General features: G+C 43.9%; 1 long non-coding RNA gene across 1 annotated transcript; it reads left to right on the top strand.

Moving 5' to 3' along the window:
- Positions 1 to 315: 315 nt before the first annotated feature.
- On the top strand, positions 316 to 10,000 carry LOC146176733 (uncharacterized). The gene is made up of 2 exons (XR_014701558.1): positions 316 to 431; positions 9,841 to 10,000. It is a non-coding gene; the product is annotated as an uncharacterized LOC146176733 (long non-coding RNA).
- Positions 10,001 to 21,059: the final 11,059 nt, after the last annotated feature.

The following is a 21,059-nucleotide window of genomic DNA, read 5'->3' as shown; positions in this document are numbered from 1 at the left end:
AAGGAGTTATTTTATTTCACTGTTGGTATGTCTCGGGTGATGTCAACATTGTTTCTTCTCTGGCATTGTAGGCAATCGCCCTTCAACTAATTGAATCCCAAAGCGAAATTTTAAATTAAAAAATAATAATTTAAGATTATTTAGCAGGCAGAGGCATATTTCATGCAGTGACCTGCACCAGCATGTCGTGCATCATTTCAAGAAAAAAAAAACAGTATTGTGGTGTTCCTACTCTGTGCCTTTATTTCTTGCTCACAAAGCCTCTGCATGTACGTGTTGCACCATATTACGTTTTCACTAATTTCTTGGGTCATGGTACTTTTTACCTTGCAGCAGGTTCTATGTGGCTTCGTAAGCAATGGCTCCTTCAAGCTCTATACCCTTTGCCGGAATTGTGCTGTGCTGTGGTGGGCAAGAAGCAGGACATTGATGTAAGTACTGAAGACATCTTTCAGTATGTGTAGTTTTTTATTTGCCTAACCCACTACTGCATTTGTGACCCCTCATGTTTATTTTGACATTTAGATTTCTTCAGTGTTTTCTTTGCTTGCTGCCGTTGCTTATTGGCTATGACATTTGGCTGTTGAGTTTGAGAATGCGGAGTGGAATGGTGCCTGTGGCCTGTTGATATAGGCAGAATGCAAATTTGCCTGCCCACATTTGGTGCCACTGCATAGCTTGAAGAACTTTTGTGGAAGAGGGCTCTGGAAATTAACCCAGAGCCCTCCTTCTTGATGTCTCTCATAGCTCATGTTCAGCTTTAGAGTAATAAAAGGACATTGAGGACAAGCTGAAGCTGTCTTTTATTATAAATTACTGCATTCTATCCACTAAAGTGCTACTTACTGAAAATGCGAGCTTACTTTAAGATAGGAAAAGCCAGAAGTTTTGAAACAGATGTCATTACCAGCTGATTTCATAAGTTCTACATGATGCATCCATACTTTATTGGGCACAGGCCCCAGAGGCTGGGCTGGTAAGCCATTCCCTTCAATATGATGATCATGGAGTGTGGTTTACACAGGTCTTTGATATCATTGAGTACGCTTGGTTTTCAGGAACTATTTCAAGGAGCTTTGGAACTCCTGAAATTATTTGCTGCTTAAAATTCTAAAAAAAATTGCATGGTTTTTCTCTAAAAGCAAGCCTACATGAAAACTAAAAGTGCACTTCAGAGGGAACAATCGAAGAGAGCATGAGCCTATATAATATAAACCCAAAGTGACAGCCTGGCATGCGTCTAGACCATGGTTACAGGTGGCTCTCTTTTTCGCAGTTGCCACCTCTCTTGTCCCTATTTAATTTTTCTTTTTTTCAGCATGTTTGTCTTTGTTTTCCTAATTTCACACATTTATGCAAAACTACTGTGAATAAATTTTTCTCAAATTGGAACTCCTTGAAGACCTTTCTGGAGGGTTATTTTTCTGGTCTTCCTGTCTTCAACTAGACCCGTTGATGGCTGCTTTCTTATAAATCAGCTCTGACAAATTTCCTCTCTAAAAGGCCCCCCTGCACTTTTTTGGTAGCTAAACTGAGTGCGAATATAATTTGTATGTAAAGTGAAAAGAGAAAACAGGGGAGTGTTATTGATAATACTATGCCATATGTAATCATAGACCATGAATGAAGTATGGGGTTTTTCTGGCAGAATATTTCTGCAATGCTTCTCTGCTCAGCGCAAACCCCTTCACTGTGGCGGCCAAACCTGTTTTGGGGGCAGAAATAGGTGGCTGCCAGGAGACATTTCTTGTGACAATGACCACATCCATTACCTGCTCCACTCAGTAACAAAATTCATAACCCCCCCCACTTCCGCCCTTCTGGTTTTCAATAGTGAAGGCATGCTTCTCGTCAGATTCGTGCATAACATGAGGTTTGATACAGAAATATTCAGCATTGCACCGAACTTCTGCCCCAAAGGGAATTGGGAGGATATTTTTGCATGTAGTCAGTGCACAATCATGTGATACATCAGTGACATAGCCTATGTGTTACGTACACATATCTTGTCTAGTTTGTATTCTTTTTTTCCTTGAGAGAGAAGCGCTGCTCAGTCAAAAAGCATGATGCAAGGGAATTTAGAGTGAGCGCCGATTCTGTGCATTTGCTATCTTTTGCTTAGCTTTCATTCTTTTTCTTCCGGTGGTTTAGTGGCGTTGGTGGTATTCGAGCAATGCAAGGACACGGAGTCAAGAGAGTTCTTCTTCACAGTGCGCTGCAGGGATTGTGCATTTGTTTTCCTCATTGTAATGAAAACATGCAAGGCTAGTGCATGAGTTACTTGCACATACACACATGCTGTTTTGCAGTGGCAGAAAAGAAATAACTGTCAAGACTGAGAGCATCTTCTAAGGGCACATAAACGTTGGTGTTTGAAGTTAAGTTGTAAATTCATAAAAGATGTGGCTTAGCTTATGAACCAACAATTTTCCGGCACTATCGTTTCACACAACGGGTTTAACTTAAGGTACAAGGGTGGCCGATCGAGCCCTGTGCTCTAACGTGCTGCGCACAGAAGCAATCAAATCTTGAGCGCTCCCAATACTGCTGCTCAGGTCAAAGCAACCCAACCCCGCCGGGGTGGAGCAGTGGTTACGGCGCTCGACTACTGTTCCCAAGGACGCGGGATCGAATCCCGGCCTCGGCGGCAGCTTTTCGATGGAGGCGAAAAGCAAGGCGGCCGTGTGCTGTGCGATGTCAGTGCACGTTAAAGAACCCCAGGTGGTCGAAATTTCCGGAGTCCTCCACTACGGCGTCTCTCATAGCCTGAGTCGCTTTGGGACGTTAAACCCCACAAACCAACCAACCAACCAACCAAAGCAACCCAAACCTCATTGAAACAAAAGTGACGTGGCTATGTCACTCCTGCATGTCCTGCATGGGCTTTTTTTTTTTCGTTCTACTGGGAGAGAGTGAGAAAAGGGTTGCCTGGTCTGTGCAGGAAGGACGCAAGGGTGCTGGGATGTTGGTCCTTTAAAATGAGTGGCGGGTGGGAAGGGGGAGTGGAGGTAATGGGAGGGGAGTCTAGCTGTCCTGCGAGCTAAACGCACAGCAGTATGCATGCTTTCTTTTTTTTTATTTAGCAGTGCGAAAAAATGAATGAATCGAGGGGGGGGGGGGGCAGGCTGGCCAACGCAGGCAGCACGGTTTCAAGTGAGTGATGGCTTGGAGCTGCCTCGGCAAAGCACAGAGCAGTGTGCATGCTTGCTTTTTTTTGTTTGTAGCACCGAAGGTTTGACTGCTTCTGTGTCCGCACATGGGCTGGTTTTGTACCTTGAGTTAAGCCCCCCATGTGATACAAGCCTGAGTCGCTTTGGGGCGTTAAACCCCATAAAGCAAACCTTGTGTGAAACATCTTGTATAATTCCATTGCTTAATCCAAACGTCAAAGTTTACGTGCCCTTTAGAAGATGCTCTCTCTTGACAGAATTACTTTTTTTTTGCGCCACTACAAAACTGCATGTGTATGGGCACGTATGGGCATGCGTGTGTGCAAATAACTCTCACTCTGGTACTCAATATATATGCAGCCCCGCACACGGCAAGTACTCTTGCACATTTTTTTTTTAGACTGCAGAAAGCAAACGCACCATCCCGGTGACATGCTGTGAAAAAACAGACTCACGACTCCAGAATCCCGCATCGCATTGCATACCAGCCGTTCCACCAAACTATCGGAGGAAACAGAACGAAAACAAAAAATTGCAAACGCACAGAATCGGTGCGCACTACTCTCCCGCGCATCGCGTCTTTTGACTAAGCAGCATGCCTCTGTAAAAAAAAAAAAAAAATCTAGGAGATATGTGTATGTGACATATAGGCTACATCACCCATGTATCACGTGACTGTGCACCCAAGATGTGCAAAAATATTCTCCCACAAAGATTTTGCTATATAATATAGGTGACGCATTGAGTTTTGCAAAGGGTCCAAGTAGGTCATTGTGCTCCTACTTTCTCCCTGGCCAATTCAAGGGGTGAGAGGCACCTAAGAGCACAATTACCTACTATAATCTATATGATCTCGAATGGGCCAGGTGCAGCAGACAGCTTGTGAGATTGAGTATAAGGAAATCTTGACTTCATAAGAATACATTGACTTCAACTCCACGTAGCCCTGAATGCCTGCTTTTCATTTATTGGCAGTTATGTGACCTTGAGGGCTGATAGACTGGCACTCAACTTGTAAACACTTGACATCTTATCATTTGTTCTCTCTGTGGGCTTTGTTCTGCGGGTTTACAAGCTTTTTACTAAAGTGGATACAGTGAGTATGCACAGATCTGTTCTCTGAAGCTTTGGCTGAGTGACAGCCCAGGTCAAACCTGGTTAACTTAGAACTTCTAGCACATTATTTTTTCTGGGTATGGCTTTGGTATTCCTCCTGACATCCCAGCTTCTGACACCAAGTAGGCATAATCATGGTCTATCACTAACTCCAGTGCTGTAGTTGATCATCACATACTTCTGTGGTGCTGCACATTTTAAGTTGTCGCTGTATATGAGCAGTGTTTCAGAACCTACTTAGTGCAGAGCTACGGTACAAATTTGAGGACTAATAGTAAGTTTGCTCTGCTTGGTGGCTTCCACAGACAAGGACACACTTGTGGGGAAGGCATGTTGCATATATACCTGCAGCCAACCCTTCCGACTTTTTAGAAGACTTCAGATGTTTGACCAAACTTTCTGATTGCACGATCACTGCCCTAAATCTTCCGATAAGGGGCTTCTGCCTGCAAAGAATGGCTTTTGCGGAACCAGCACCGAGGAATCGGCAGCCGCATTATAATTTCAAGCATCTCCATCAGAGGCCACACTAGCACCATCGGCATCATTGGCTAAGCAGGAAATCAATCAAAACAGACTTTAGCCGAGCAAGAGTAGGTGTCGCTGGCTGCGAAAACAGTTGGTGTACTGCGCTTCTTGTAGGCAGTGATGCACAGCTAATGCAGCCACAGTAGATATAGATGCTGTGCTGGCTTTGCTTTCGATCTCAGCTAAGGGCAGCCACTCAGTGTACTTGAGGTTAAAGGCTTTGCCCAAATGTCATGTTATCTGATCCTTCTTATTGAGCTCAGCCGCATGCCTTATGTTACTAAGCTGCTCTATGCTCAGCAATGGCGTGATTGCTCTTTTTTTTCGGAACCAACGCAGCCAACGACGGTCACGGATGAAATTACGTGTAAATGGGCTAGTTATGGTTTTGCATTAAAAAATTTAAACAGCGCTCCGATGGTACTGAGAGAAAACTGGTGGTGGGCATGCAGATCAGTTTTGCGCTGGCTATAGAGACGTAGTGAGAACATTTGGTGGCGGCCTGCAGATATCTCGACGGACGCACACCTTTAGACATGCATTGCATGCTTGCTGCTGCATGTTTTTATGCTTAGGATGTTTAGATTAGGACGCATCAGACACTGCCTGAAAGTAGCAGCCGCCTCCCCCTTTTGTACACAAATGCTGCCTCCTCCCCCCCCCCCCCCATTTTTGCAGTCTTCCCATTTTTGGTCTTAGCAAGTACGTGTTGAAAATCAGTATGCAGAAGACTAAGGTAATGTTCAACAGCCTCGGGAAGGAACAGCAGTTTACATTAGGTAGCGAAATACTGGAAGTAGTAGGCGAATATGTCTACTTAGGACAGGTAGTAACCGCAGATCCGGACCACGAAAAGGAAATAATAAGAAGAATAAGATTGGGATGGAGCGCATTTGACAAGCACTCTCAGATTATGACTAGCAGCTTACCGGTATCGCTCAAGAGGAAAGTATACAACAGTTGCATCTTGCCTGTACTCACCTATGGGGCTGAAATGTGGAGGCTAACCAAGAGAGTTCTACTTAAGTTGAGGACAACCCAGAGGGCTATGGAACGAAAAATGGTAGGGGTAACATTAAGAGATAGAAAGCGTGCAGAGTGGGTCAGAGAAATAACTCAAGTTACCGACATTCTAGTAGAAATTAAGAAGAAGAAATGGACATGGGCAGGACATGTAGTGCGAAGAGAGGATAACTGATGGTCGCTGAGGGTAACAAACTGGATTCCAAGGGAAGGAAAGCGTAGCAGGGGGCGGCAGAAAGTTAGGTGGGCGGATGAGATTAAGAAGTTCGCAGGGGTCAAGTGGACGCAGCTAGCACAGAACCGGGTTAAGTGGAGAAATATGGGAGAGGCCTTCGCCCTGCAGTGGATATAATCAGGCTGATGATGATGATGAAGTACGTGTAAAGGAAGCTGGGGCCACTAGTAGCGCGATTGAGCCTTGTGAACAATGTCAACATCTGTGCTACAGGCATCAATGGCTTGCTTGTCACATCAGGGTACTATGTACTCTACGGACACACGGTGCTGTCAAAGCGGTTGGTTCACTTGTTCTGTGGAGACATATTCACGGTAGGCAGAAGGCATGGCTTTTCAAGTGCAGTGACCATTGTGGCTCCAAGCTTTGTTTGGAAACTGAAATCAGCGAGTTCAATTTGTTGGTTTGTGTGTATATGTAGCGAAGAAGCACGCATATTTTCTTCCCTCTCCCCTGAGCCCTGCAAGCTTAAAGATCAAGTGTAGCAGCAACTTCAAATCAAATCTTAATAAACAAATTTGGTCACTAAATTTCACAGCATTTCTCAATGCATATGTCATGCTCTACATGAACAATATCACAGCAGCAGCGACATTTTGCCTAACATTAAGCGTTTTCAGCTGTTTTTCACAGCTGCCTTTTCATGCAGCCTGGGAAACGTTCTGTTAGCCTGTGAATATCGAGTTTGCTTCTGAATGTTCAGAGGACTTGACATTAGGACATGAGTGTTTTGCGTGTGGAATAGTTAATTCAAATTTTACCCTTGTGGCCAAATTCAAAAACATGTCTCCACTCGACGCTACCTCAGCTCCATAAAGTGCAGAAAACAGTCTTTTCTCTACTTAAGGTTCAGTTCAGATTCTTGAATGCTTTTCAGCATTTCTTCCGACTTAACCTTCAGAAATATTTCTCCACTCCAGACAGCACAAGTGGCATACGGGGCAAGACTAATGGCGAATTCGAGTGGGAGAGCAGGCAGCACAAGTGGCATACGGGGCAAGACATGGCGAATTCGAGTGGGAGAGCAGGCGCCCTCGAGAGCACTTCGAAAGTGCTCTCAGACAAGTGGGTGCCCTCCAGTGGTAGAGCAGGAGTAGAATCACTGGCTTCCAATGGTAGAGGAGGAGGTCTTTTCTTTTGCTGAGAGCACCTGAATGCACTCCCGGCTGCTCCCTCATCTAAAGCGAGTGTAGAGGAAGTCACATGACATAAAGCGGTGTATCCGCACCATCTTTTTTCTTTTCTCAAGTCGGTGACGCTCTAAATGGTGGCTGCAAAGCATTGCTCAGGTTTGAGAGTCACTGCTGGCATCGAAAGGGCCAAAGGAGGCAGATCGCCGCGCTGTGAGAACAAAGGCATGCAAAGCAGTTCTACATGGAGTGTTTGCTTCTCCTCGGGTTGCAACTGCTGCTACTGCGGGTAGGCGGAGAATGCTGGGGAGGGAAGTGCGGTCACAATGGTCGTGGCGTACTGCTCTCGACACGCAGAGAGCGTTCCCGTGGGAGGAAAATTACACCCTCGCTCGGCGTGCTCCTGTACTTCTCTGTACTGCTCGGCACCTCTGCTCTCGTCCCCCCAACCGAATGGGCCATAAGGCCAAAATTTGGCCCGGAAAGTGCATGCCACTACGTGTAACATGCTCATTTTCTAATGCCAAGTCCTTGTGAACAGCATCGACAATCTGCCTCAAGAGTCACAGGCTAGTAGGCTGTGGCGGCCGCTTTTCGATGGAGACTAAAAGCAAGGCGCCCATGTGCGGTGCGACATCAGTGCACGTTAAAGAACTCCAGGTGGTTGAAATTTCTGCAGTCCTCCACTACAGCATTTCTCATTGCCTGAGTCGCTTTTGGACGTTAAAAAAAAAGTCACAGCCTAGTAAAATATGTTTTGCAGACTGCATGAACAAGGCAGCTGTGAAAAATGGCTGAAAACAACTCACATCTACCAACATTCACTGCCAGTGACATATGGCTCATGTAGAACAGGATTTAGGCATTGAGAACTGCTCGAACTGCTGTGAACTCTAGTGACCTAGTTGCATATTTGCCCTCTGAGTGCTCAGCGGCGAGCGTTGAGCACATGTGAGGTTCAAAGATGCATGTCATAGCGCATGCACCCAAGCCAACAAATTTGTCTTTCCAGAAGCAAATGCCGCTTCTGTTTCCAAGCAAGCTAGGAGCTTTAATTTTAAGCGCACTTGAAAAGCCATGCCTTCCACCAACTGCAAATATCTCTCCACAGCTAAAAAGGCAGAATTGACCCCCCCCCCCTTCAGTACTGCATCTAGACATACAAGTATATTTGAGGCAATCAGAAAGCCATTGATGTGTGCAGCACAGGTGTTCCATGGCACAACTGCACCTCCGGTACCTCGCTGTCTTCCTATTTACAATATGACATTCCCCACGATTGCACCACTGTCCACAGTGGTTCACAGAAACCACTGCACATGTTTCATTTGCTGTTAGCCATCAAATGCTTTCTGCAACTTGGCACTCGGCGTGCTCTGAAATGTTGCTAAGGTATCTGGTGATGACTTGAAATGTGTTTACAACACAGTAGCATAATGCGATGATCAACTACAGCATTGAAATCTGCAACTGACGATAGTTATCCATGCTCAACGTCAGCCGCAGAAACTTAGGAGGCTTTTCTTGGTCGTACTTGAAACGATGTTTCAGTATTTTCGCGTCAGATTGAGGTTCTCGGAGCCAATGCTTCAGAGAGTGGCTCTGTGAATCCTTATTGTATCCACTTTCATGAAAGGCTTGGTATACAGTAGAACGAAGTCTGCACAGTGTGTGAAAGCTGCGATGCCCCATGTTTGCAAGTGGAAGTCTAGGTGTCCCCCATAGTAGTGTCATTGCCACTTATAGATGCTCTGTTTTCTCATGCACTCGAGGAGCAATTCAAGTGGAGCTTCATTTAAAAAAAAAAGGGGCCTCGAGGACCGCTTGGAGTAAAGGTGTTAGTCAAGGCATGTTTGTGAATATCAGTTAACCTGATCCCTATGCACTGTTTCCACTGCCTCGGGTGGTTAGGGTATTTCTCGACCTTATTGGAAGGAAGGCTGAGGGGCTGTCATGAATCCTAACCAAGCTTTTAGTAAACTTGGGGAGAGTTGTGCCACTTCTACATGGCATTCTCGATCACCATTGAAAGATTCCATCATCTCACTAAGCTCTTGTACCCCGCTATTGCCATTGATAATTCGCTGCTGGGCTCAAGTAATACTCGTGCACTTTTGAAGATGTGTTATCAACTGTTTTTGTACAAGTTGCAATGATGATATACTTTCCGTACTGTTCTGTGTGCAATTTTGTTTTTCTTCTATGACCATATATGTAGAATTGCATAATCTTTCATTTCAGGTTTGGTTTTATTCCTAGCTCTGTGTGCTAAGCCATATCTAGAATGCGCACTTCTATTTCTCAAAGTCCAGTCTCCAGTTCTGGACTGCTCTGTTCACTCTAGTTATTGTAGCTTTCCATGAAGCAATGCTCAGATGTCTTTGATTGATAGGATATGGTTCAAAGACCCTTGAAATATCTGTTCGACTAAGGTATTAGATTTTGTGATGGACTGATGCTGAACGCCTGTATTCTTGTGTCAGTTCGTCATATTTCTGTAGTTCAGAATCGAAACTTTTTGAATTGTTATCAATTAAAAATAGAGCACCTAATTACCCCTTTCTCAGAATGTTTTGTAAAGACAGCTGAATTTTCGGATTTTGGAATGTAGTCCTGCTTTTTTTTTTGCATTTTGCAGATGTCGCACAGCGAAAACCTGTATCCAAGCTCGAATCCAACAGGCCAAGAGCAGCTGAAGAAGGAAACCTGCATCCAAGCTCGAACCTGGTGGACCGAAAGCAGATGTTTTGTGACCACACTGTATCAGCCAATAAAGCCAATCCAGGTGACCACATGTATCTTTTCGAAGCTTGCATTCTTTGCACTTGAGACTCATCTCATGGAGAGCATCATTTCTGCAAAACATTTTGTGTCATAACTGTAGCAGAAACTGATTGAGGCCTTGCACAAGGCCTAAAGCTGGCATATTAGTATTATGCACAACACAAACATGAGGTGTGATGTAGGAGCCTTGCAACCATGCAGAGTATCACCATAGGATGGTAGCATTCCCATGCCGAATGTCTCATCGTTTGAGATCAGACTAATGTCTTGCACCTTCAGAGTGCACTCATTCCTTGCACTAAAGGCCCTAATATAGTCCGACGTTTTCGACGCAACTGGCTAAGTCTGCGACGTCAGCCACGGCACGTCGGCCATGACGGGCGCGTCAAAAAACTGCCGCTTCTACAGGATGGCGCGGCTGGCGTGCCCGATGCCGCGGCGCGCATGCGCACAAGACGCCCTCGAGGGCTGGTACATTTTTGGGGTGCATTTTCGAGCAGACGATAGGGCACCTACAGGGACCTGGCTGCAGCCTATCAAGACACTAATTACTATTGTGATGAAGGCAATGACGCGATGTGTTTACTGCGAATGTTCAAATGGCACAAAGCATTTACAGGCAGCCGTGGAGACGTCCAGCCCAGCAACTGCCTGAGCCCGCGTCGACGACGGCTACAGACGGAACGATGATTGTGTACGTGCGTGTTTTACTGAAAACTAAGCAAAATTTAAGTGTATGTACGATTACAGAGGAGTTGGAGATTACACAGTAATGAGGATCACATTCTCGGCTGGCTGCAGCTCCTGTAGAATTCCATAAATTTCGCGAATTCCCTGGTTGTTGAGCCGCTGACGTTCCGTGAGGCCAAATCGAGTACGGCCTTCGATTCCGGCATGTACCGGTCACAACTCTATGCGAAGCCGCTTCCGCAGTTTTTGGTATTCTTCCAATGAATGTACTGCAGATAAGTGAAACAACACCATCGTTACACCTTCTAGAGCAATGCATTAAAACGAGCATGGTACACACACCGCAGCGAAGAACTCACAGCTGTGCCCAGCCGCACTACTGACAGTTTGCATCCCAGGCATTTTTCTTTCCTTTGAACGTCTGTGTATAGTCAATCCGCTTGGTATCATTAACACAGGGCTGCCCTCGAATTCCTTCTAGCAGCTTTTCCGCAACAGTGTCTGAAATGCGCGCGTGGTTATAGCGCAGTCTCTGTCTACATGCAAGCCGCCATCTTCACTGCGCGTGAGGAATGCTGGGATGGATGGCCGACGCGGCTGAGGCGGTCGGCGAGAAATAGGCGAGATTCTGTTTGCGCGTCAGCGACGTTGGGCCGCGTCGGCTCGCGCTCGCTACGTCCATCACGCCGTGACGTTGGACTATAGACCTCGGTTTTTCGCCGACGTAACGTCGCGGAGGGCGACGTGCGCACGCGCGTTACGTCGGACTATATTGGGGCCTTAAGTGAGTGCCCACATCCATGCACTCTGAATGTTGATAGCTATGCACAAATTTTGCCACACACACACGGGTACAAAAATCTTCACAGTGTGCACGCCTTCGCGCCGTGGACGCGTTGCACGTTCTCCCACCGTGCACACATCGCACATCCTCGCTCGCACATTCTCGCTCGCACATTCTCGCTCGCACATTCTCGCTCGCACATTCTCGAATCGCACATTCTCGAATCGCACATTCTCGAATCGCACAAACTCGCGCTGTGCGGGTCGATAACCACGCACAGATAATCACGCAGAGCCTCGCACAATATTTTCAATAGGGGCACGAAGGCAAAGCGTTTAACTTGCTGCCTTATTCAAGCGCGAGAAGCGCAAGAGATTCTTCATACAAAGAGCAGTATTTCTGCTGTTTTTATATTATATTCGCCGCTTTGAGGCGCTTGAAACGATGCAAACACTTCCTCTGAGGGATTTTTTCAATAGAAATACATATTACCGCGTAATTATTTTGCGACGTTCTTAAAAGTGACTGGCTTGAAATTAATTGTTCTAAACAGCAAAAACATAGGTTTGTGCTCAAAAAGAACAAATACTATAATTTCCTTGAATTCCTAAAAGCAGTTCTCCCAAAAGAGCTTTATTTCTTCGCTCTTTTACGTAGTTCAACTAATAATATTGGAACGCACTTAAAGGGTGTTTAAAGCCAAGTGAAACTTTCGAAGCAACAACAATAAACTATATTTTTTTGAATAGTTAGATTAAAGCTTCCTTATTTTAAGCTTGAATCTAATAATGCACCAATTTGTAGCTGAAAAGTAAAATGAATTTTTGTATACTTATTCTCGTTTTGGCACCTTCTTACCTATATTAAAGCGGCCTTGAGCAGAGCGCTGAAATCGTCAGTGCAGTGAACACGTATACCTTAAAAATGCGCACCAAATACGCACCTTAATGAAAGACTTCAGTTTAATAAACATTTCTTTGTTTCTGTGCATAAATTGGAACCGAGAAAACTAAAAACAATTCCGTAAAAAGATATCGTAATTCTACTCATACATACTTGTAGCGCATTGTATAGGTGACTTCAGGGCTGAAAGTCAAGCCGTTCTCACCCAAAACGTAAAAAAGGCTGAACATTTGAATAAATTCTAAGCTTTTTTTAGTAAATCTTAAATTCCATTCAGTAACCGCATGTTTTCTGCTTCACTTATGCCATAATAATTTAGTATAGCCTTCACTAATCTACCTAATACTTTCCGACTAGTCCTTTTACTTTATATCTCTTGATTTACTTTTATATCTCCTCACATATATCAGCTGTATTTTTCATTAGGCTCCTTTTAAATCACTAATCGTCTTCAAAAGCACGTACAAAGATTCAACCTGCTTCGTGTGCAAATAGGTAACGTACCATACACTTCTCTTTACCTGCTTGCTACTGCAACTTTGTACTTTCTTCAGGGTAGAGGATCATGAGTTCTAAGTAAAGACAAAGCCACCTTTGAGACATTATCTTATTGTTCTTTCTCTAATCACATTTCTCCCTAGGGAGCTTAATCATATACAATCTGCTTCAGTGATGACCGCTTTGCCCAGTCAATGGCAAATTCACGTCTCGAAACATTTGCTAGTAGACAGAGGCTCCCCGTAAGACCTTGCTTGATTTCTTTTAGCTGGGTACAGCCTATCTTCATCTTGCTCGACCCTATTTTACGGACAGACGGCTGATATGCAGGCAAAAATTGTGCGAAAGCTCTTGGTGCCAGGTGACAAACGAACTAGCCCGCTGGGGATTTTATAGCAGCTTCGCAAAGCCTTTCAGTGCAACTGTGGACACAAAGGCTTTGCGAAGGCATTTCAAAGTGGAATATGAAAATACAATCATATCTGTTATTTCTTCTAGCTATCATCTAGGATGAATTATTGATTCATACTTGACGGCACATTTAGCCATTCTGAATGGCTTATGTAAATGTATGAGCTTATTTTTCCATACTGAGGTCCTTGCATATCTCTAAATATATTTGGTTTCAAATACGGGCTTTACAATAAGCCTATAGTGTGTACTATTGAACTATTGTACTATTAGCAGATAGCCAGGAAGAGTTGAAAACTGTAGTCAAGTATTCCGGATACGAAGGGGATGGGACACTCTCGGTTTCAGTTTTAGTACCGTGAAGTCGCGTCTAAGAATTTTCAATGACTCAAATGATCAGAATCTTCAAATACAAGGCCATTAAATACCCAGATTGGCACAATATAAATATCTCACTATCATGACTATCACAAGCAAGCAGAGCAGTCTTATATTTCACTGATAATTTGTTTCAATGCATTAGAAACTGTGAGCAAAAGAGAACTGCTTCAACATATGTGCATTTTCAAGATGCTTGTTTGCAGTGTCACAGATGTGCAAGCGTTCGCCTCAATATCAAGTGTTCGACTTCTCTCACTAACGTAATGAGAGTATGTCGCCAAAATAAAGTCCCAAACTTGATGTTTTAACATTAATGCATTTGCAATGAGACTTCTGGAAGGTTCAATGTAGTGTTTGGCTACTGACCTAGAGTTCCAAGCAAGCTACCGCGGTGGCTGCGTTTCAACGGCGATAACGGCGCCTGTGGGCTTTGCCATATCAGAGAACTTTAAGTTGACCAAGGTATTTAAGTTAATCTTGAGCTTGCCTCTATGGCATTCCTAATCAGCTGAGACGCTTCGGAACATTGATACCTTAATATATGCTCATGAGATAAGAAGCCAGTTTAGGAAGCTGCCCATTACGCCAATGAAGTGGTAGTCAGTTACCTGAGTTATTGTTTGTAATGGAGGCTGTTATTTGCCACCATCAAGATCTTCAGAGAGCATGTAATCTGGTAATTAGTATGGTATTTGTGCCTGTTAGAATAAACATTTAGGCTTCACAAGTAATTGCAATCGTTGGTAAAATTAAAACAGAGGCTTCACTGTTGGTAGTAAACCACGCATGATCATACTCAAGCAAATCCATACGGCAAACTATTACAGTAGCTCTTTAGAAGCTCACTCATGAATATTTACATGTTTAAGGTTATATGTCTAGGGTGGCCTGTAGCATTCAACACATATTCATGGTGAAATACCTTGCCTGGAGATCAAAAAGATCGTTCCATGTAGAATGATTAATACTTTGCCCTCATCTGCCTTCAATTGCTTCAATATGCTACGCACTGTACCATACCCGTGTCCGGCTTATACCGAAAGTAATAGGCTGATAAGTTTGGATTTCCCGGGGGGGGGGGGGGGGGCACTATGAATTGCCATAGAGGCTAACTAGATGTTGACAGAAAGTAAATTGAAAATGTCATGAAATGCACTTAACTGGCTTTCTTAGTTTGACCTTAAGTGCAGCATCAATGCATCACACTTTATGTTCTGGTGGACGTGTGCTTAGTCCTACACGGAGTAGCGAGGGCTAAATTTCAGGAATTACTTCTGTGAAAAAACAAATGCCCATGAATGCTGCACAAGATCACTTAAATAATGTACTGTAATGTAATCAGTTATTTCTTGTCATTTACCTAGAACATCAGAGTATGTAATTGGGCTCTGAACTAGAGAGAAAATGGTGTTGCGCTCTTATGTGTTCCATTTTTTGGGAAACATGCGATAGCTTCAGGATCAAACTTTCTTCCTCTTGACCACATTTCAAGTGCACCAAATTCTTATAGGAATGTTGTAAAAGATGAAGATATAACAATTAGAGCATTAATGAATTTCTCTCACTTTTGAAATATGTGTTGAAATGTCGGTTTCATCAAATTGTTTCTAGGCCACGGTAATTTGTTTGCAGAATGATTTGACGCCCTGCGTTCTGCAGACATAGTCTGTCTTATACTCTCTTTTTTTGGTGCAATTGTGCAGCAATTGAAAACTTCCCAATTATTTTCCTTTCAGATGTTAAGGCACATCCCTATTTTTATATAATCAGTTTGAGCACCGGCCAGGCAAGCGGTTTTTGTTAGCTTGTAGCTGTTTTTGTTGTATCACGGGGCCTGGTCACACAGGCATCTTTTCCTAGCATGCTGCTGTTTAGTGAAAGCATTGCGTTAATATAGTCACATGTAACTGCTTGCTTTGAAACAGCGAAAAACGATATGGAAGGACTTGGGGAGTCAATAACAGCTGATGCGTAGTTCACAAAAGCCAAACTTTTTTATGACCACCAAAATACGTGATCTAACAAGTTGGTCCTTTTGGAGGATAACTGAGCGGTATGCACTGATGAAAATGTCTTGTTCTTTGCAGGAATGCCCGCCGCCTACCATTCTTTGAAAGACATCCTGAGTCGACTCTGGAACTGCTCCTCTGCATCGAGACAGGATGGATTGCAGCAGATTTACCAATATGGGCCTCTTTTCAACTGTCATAACAGCAGAATTACAGATATTCAGCATAAGCAGCCTTATATTTGAGTACTGGCTAATATGCATCTTTGAACACTTGTTCTTTAGATACGGCGCCAGAATGCATGACTTGCTGAGGCTAATTTATATGCTATCCAAGGAATCGAACAGCTTTTATGAAATGACTAGCAACCTCTCGGATACTACAATAGATAAAAACTTGAGCCCAATCTTCTGCCTTTAGGCTGGGATTTCTAACCTTTTTTCATTCTGAAGAGGAACTTGTAAGTCCTATGAATTTTTATTTTTTAACATCATTACTTCATTATTATGGCCTTTGGGTTGTTCCCCACATGTGTATTTTCTGGTTGTTCAAAACACTTTCTTGAATGTATACATTCTTTCTTGGAATGCAATAATGAAGTCTATTGTTAAAACAGCAGAGAGGGCTTGTTGGGCATTCATTATAAGTCAACGGTGAAAACACCGTGACAGGAACTCAACAGAATTGGACGACACAGTGAGCGCGGACTTTCAACAATGTTTGTGTGTATGAGCACACATCCATATATAAAGATTGCCTAGCAAAACCTTGCACAGCAGATTTTGAACATTGCAGACAGCTGATAAACATATTGAACAGCTGGTGCGTGACATAATCGAGGCATCTGAGACAGCTGGATCGCAACAACCGTGTTTTGACATAACGTCCCTGCACCTAACAAAAATACCTTTATATAGTAATTGCATAGCAATTTTCTGGAGGGCGCAGAAGCATGTGTATCACGGTGGGATAAGTGCCGTGTGTGGCGCGTGTGTTTCTGTATATATGGATGTGTGCTCATCGAGACAAACATTGTTGAAAGTCAGCGCTCGCTGTGTCATCCGCTTCTGCTGTGTTCCTGTCACGTTGTTTGCGCAGTTACCCCATAATGAATCACCAATAACCCTTTCTGCTGTTTAGCAACAGACGTCCTTATTGCATTCCCAGAAAGAATGTACCCATTCAAGGAAATGTTTTGAACAACCAGAACATACACATGTGGGGCACATAACCAAGGTAATAGTGTAATGATGTAATAGTGCGGCAAGAATAAAAATTCATTGGCCTTACAAGTTCCTCTTCGGAATGAAAAAATTAGAAATCGCTGCCTAAAGGCAGGATATTGAGCTTTAGTTTTCATTAATGTGCAATCCGAGAGTTTGCTAGTCATTTGATAGAAGCTGTTCGATTCCTTGTGGAGGATATAAACGAGCTGCCACATATGCACACTAGGTGGGAAACTTATACAAATGAGCTGCTTGAAAAACTCTCATTGTACTTTCACACAATAAACCAATCAAGTTTTCCATGAGCTGGAGCTGTGTGTATTCCCATACTGCGGTGCTTTAGATGTCCACATTTTTAACAGCGAGTGCTGTTACGCACAACTGCTAAAGAAGTGAATCACCTGCGACAAGCTAGACAAGCGTTTATCTTGGAAAAATGTCGCCCCCTTCTTCAACTGGAAACCAGCAACTCGCGAGGATCCGCACCACTGCGAGCCAATCGTAGCGTCATAGTCAACGAGCTACAGACGCGAAAAGTGCAGAGTGGCTTACGTCAGGCCATAACACAGAGTAACGTCATAGCGGACCGCAGCTGGCTCGCTAGGCCCCATTCGCGACATGTGGACTAGGCTGCACTCGGACCTGCAGCGTGAATGCCATTGCTGCCGCAGGAAATATCTACCGAGCGCGCAAGAGATCATGATCCCAACCAGCGCTATATCAACTTACCATCACCAGCGAATGAAGGCTACGTGTACAAAGGGGAATGGCGTAAGGCGGAGCATGACGTGGGTGGATAACATCCCCGTACCAGGGCTTGCAACTAATGCGCGCGCCAGTGGTTGCCTACCAGCACCCAAGGGCATGAATATAATTAGCGAGGACCTTCTTCCCCAAGGGAATTCGCGACGAAACCTTTTATTTTGGTCATTGCGGGCTACTATATGGCAGACACAAAGCTAGGTGTTTCTTTACCTACCTTTGAGGAAAAGAACGACACAAATGGCAGTTGCCAGCAAAGGAGCACAACAGGCGGTTTCATAGATGTAGCTCCATAATATCCTAATAAAATGAGCTTAGTGTTAAGCCACATTTTTAGCTTTTGAGTTATAAATACATCAGTGAGTATGTAATTAGCACTGCTCTTCATTTCCACTCGCCCTTATCTCTGCCCCTCCTTTCTCGACACAGCATAGCAAGTCACTCAGTGCCTGACAACTTGACGCTGGGCCATCTGTTGCACCTGACGTGAACCCTTGAACGAGGATACAAGCCCAGGACTTCAATGCCTTCATGACAAGATGAAGGGAACAAATCGTCGCTTTCATGCTCCGAGAAAGTTATATTTTCATTGTTGTTTTCTACGATGCAGTTTATGACCTTTGGCAGTGCTGAGACCACATATATAAGTTCAGCATCGGCGTTAACCTTCTTACAGCTTTTAAAACTAGAAAACCCGGGGATTTTCACAACAATGACCATGGTGAGAACACGAAACGAAGAAATATGCAGCTAACTCATTTGAACGGTATAGGGTTTTTCTACCGGGCTCGGCAGACATAAGCACAACAACCGCTGAGCAAAGACGTTCGCCGGATTTTTCACTCTGACTAGTAGATAGAGCAGGTCAGGGCAAATTTCATCGAGAGTACTTTCACAATGAAAGTAACGAGTTGTGTATAGGGGTCCTTGTCGCGAGCTCGTGTGGTCTGCACAAAGCCATCGCTTGATCGATTCGGCTAGCAGGGGTAGCCTGAGGTAGCCCGGGCCTGCACAGCCTGATGCCTTCACTCCCCCGATCTTGGTCGTTGTTATCGTTGGCTGCTGAAGTTTCCCCTGCAGCCGGTTCTTGGCGCTGCGCTGGTGTGCTCGCAGTCCTGCCAACTGGTTGTAGGCGCGCTGACATACAAGATACTTGTATGGTCGCTCACCTATGAAAACAATTGGAATGTTTCTGTGGTATGGCAATCGCTTTGGCAATTGCAAAAATGAAATAGATATCCTCTACAGCATAAACCTGAAACAACTACCCCTACTCAGATCACTCTGAAAGCATCATTTCCTTTTAGAAACTTTACAAGAGTTTTTCACTCTCTGTAAACCATAACTGTGTAGACAAGGCTGCGCAAAAATGTGATTGCAAACTTGTCTGCAGTTGACGTGTCAAAATGTACATGACACTTAGTTCAAGGTGCCTGTGCAATAATATCACCGATAGATCACATGACTGCCCCACTTCTACGATAGCTGCGCCTGTGGCACTTGGCAAAAATGCCGCCGTTGTCTGTATTACGCCCTGTGAAACCTCCACTCAAGCGACCCCCATTCCCGCCACTGTAGCTGTGGGGCTGTCAGTGCATTCCATGCCACTCTCAACCCATATCCCTAACCCACCTCTTCCCTCCTGAAGCAAGCACCCACAATATTCATATTTACGGAATACTGTCACATGTGTAAAGACGCAGCTGAGAGTAAAAAAATTCATCAAATTAAAGCATAAATGGATTTCTTGAGGATAAAGCTTTTTGTGCTTTCTTGCGTCAGGTTTGTGATTGTCTGGTCAACTTGTGCTTGCACAAGTGACTAAATATTTTTTTTTGCAGGCAACTGGCGTTTTGGTGTTACAGGCCTTTTTCATCCTTGTTCGTTCACTTTCATCCCGTCTGCTGTTTTTTTTTTGTTTTCCATGAATATCCATAAAATCCATATCAGCATCCTCAAAGCAAATCCTCATATTTAGTGGTATTGGCAAGATCACCCTTCTTAGACCTCACACCATAAAGCTACCAGCCTGAGAATGAAGATTTCCTTGGCTAGGGCCATGGTGACATTGCATTTTTGTGTAGTACTGTAGCATCTACACCAGACTCCTTTGTTACATGAACAGGCATTGACAGAATCTTGGTTTGCACAACAAGAATCTCCTAATGACATTTGTGTGTCTAACTTGAAAAATAGTCGTCAGTGATTATAGTGTCTTTGGTAAATCTGATTGAAACCACATTTACACATTTTTTGTATATTTCAGCATATGTCTGCGGCAAGTTTGATACCAAAGTTGCCCAGCTAAAAAAGTTGCTTTCTTTAATGATGTGCTGAGAATTAACACGAGACATTCGGATCCCCTTTGTCTGAAGCATGCTTGTGGATAGAGCGTCATGTACTTTCTGTTTTCGCCCACTGGCCCAGTGTCGTTTTAGTACAGCAACTGCATCACTCCTATATCGAAAACATGTCGTAAACGTTCTTTTAAAGGCCACAGTTGAGATCGAAAGGCATCAGAAACCAAAACAAATTTCGACTGGCGAAAGTGCATCACGTCTTAGTCAGAAAATTGATTGCAAATATTTCGTCTGAAATACATCACAAATTCGGGTCATAAGTGATCAGAAACTCTTCTTGCATTTTTGTAAGGGACGTGTAATCGGGAAATGTAGTAATATTAAAGTAATAATAATTTAGGTAATTTCAACAAGGAGGAAATAGAACCAGAATTGTTAAAAGGCGGTGAAAAAGCGCAATGGCTTCTGCTCTTATGGCGGATCTTGCTTGTCCTCCTAACTATTGAATCTGATGTTTGAAATTAAAAACGTAAATGACCATGCAGGTAGACAGTTTATAAGTTCAGTGCACGGCGCTGCTTCCAAGTGCAGGTTTGGAACATCTACATTACATAATTAGCGACGCGTTAATGAGTGTCTCCATTTTGAATGCGGATTGGAGCGCTAGTCACCAGGTGTCACGATATGGGAGAGAGAGGGACGAAAGGCCACTCCCAATGTCTCCCCGCACTCTCAGTATTACCAGTTCTGGTGGGAAGAGGGACAAACACCTCTGCCCGTGTGTTAAATCTAATGCAGGACCAGGTGGCTAACAGGCGATAGGTCCACGCCTGATCAGCGACCGACCGGAGGCACGACACAGGAGTCGGAAATGAAAGGAAAAGGATTTAATTTCTAAACAAAAATCAGCACATTAAAAACTGTTAAATCCTAATCCAAAAAAGCAGGTGGCACAGAATAAACAGAACAGAATAACAGCATCTAAATATACAGATGAAAGAATATACAACACCGAACAATTTGGAAGGGAAGAATTAAAGAAAGAGTTCCCAATATGACAGTGTAGCGAGTGCTTAGCTGTTCGGGGTGGTAGGGTCCGATCCGAGGTG

This window comes from Amblyomma maculatum, chromosome 10, assembly GCF_055883805.1.
Source record: "Amblyomma maculatum isolate TAMU_Amacu chromosome 10, ASM5588380v1, whole genome shotgun sequence".
Taxonomy (NCBI): domain Eukaryota; kingdom Metazoa; phylum Arthropoda; class Arachnida; order Ixodida; family Ixodidae; genus Amblyomma; species Amblyomma maculatum.
This window is presented reverse-complemented; position numbering and strand designations above follow the sequence as displayed.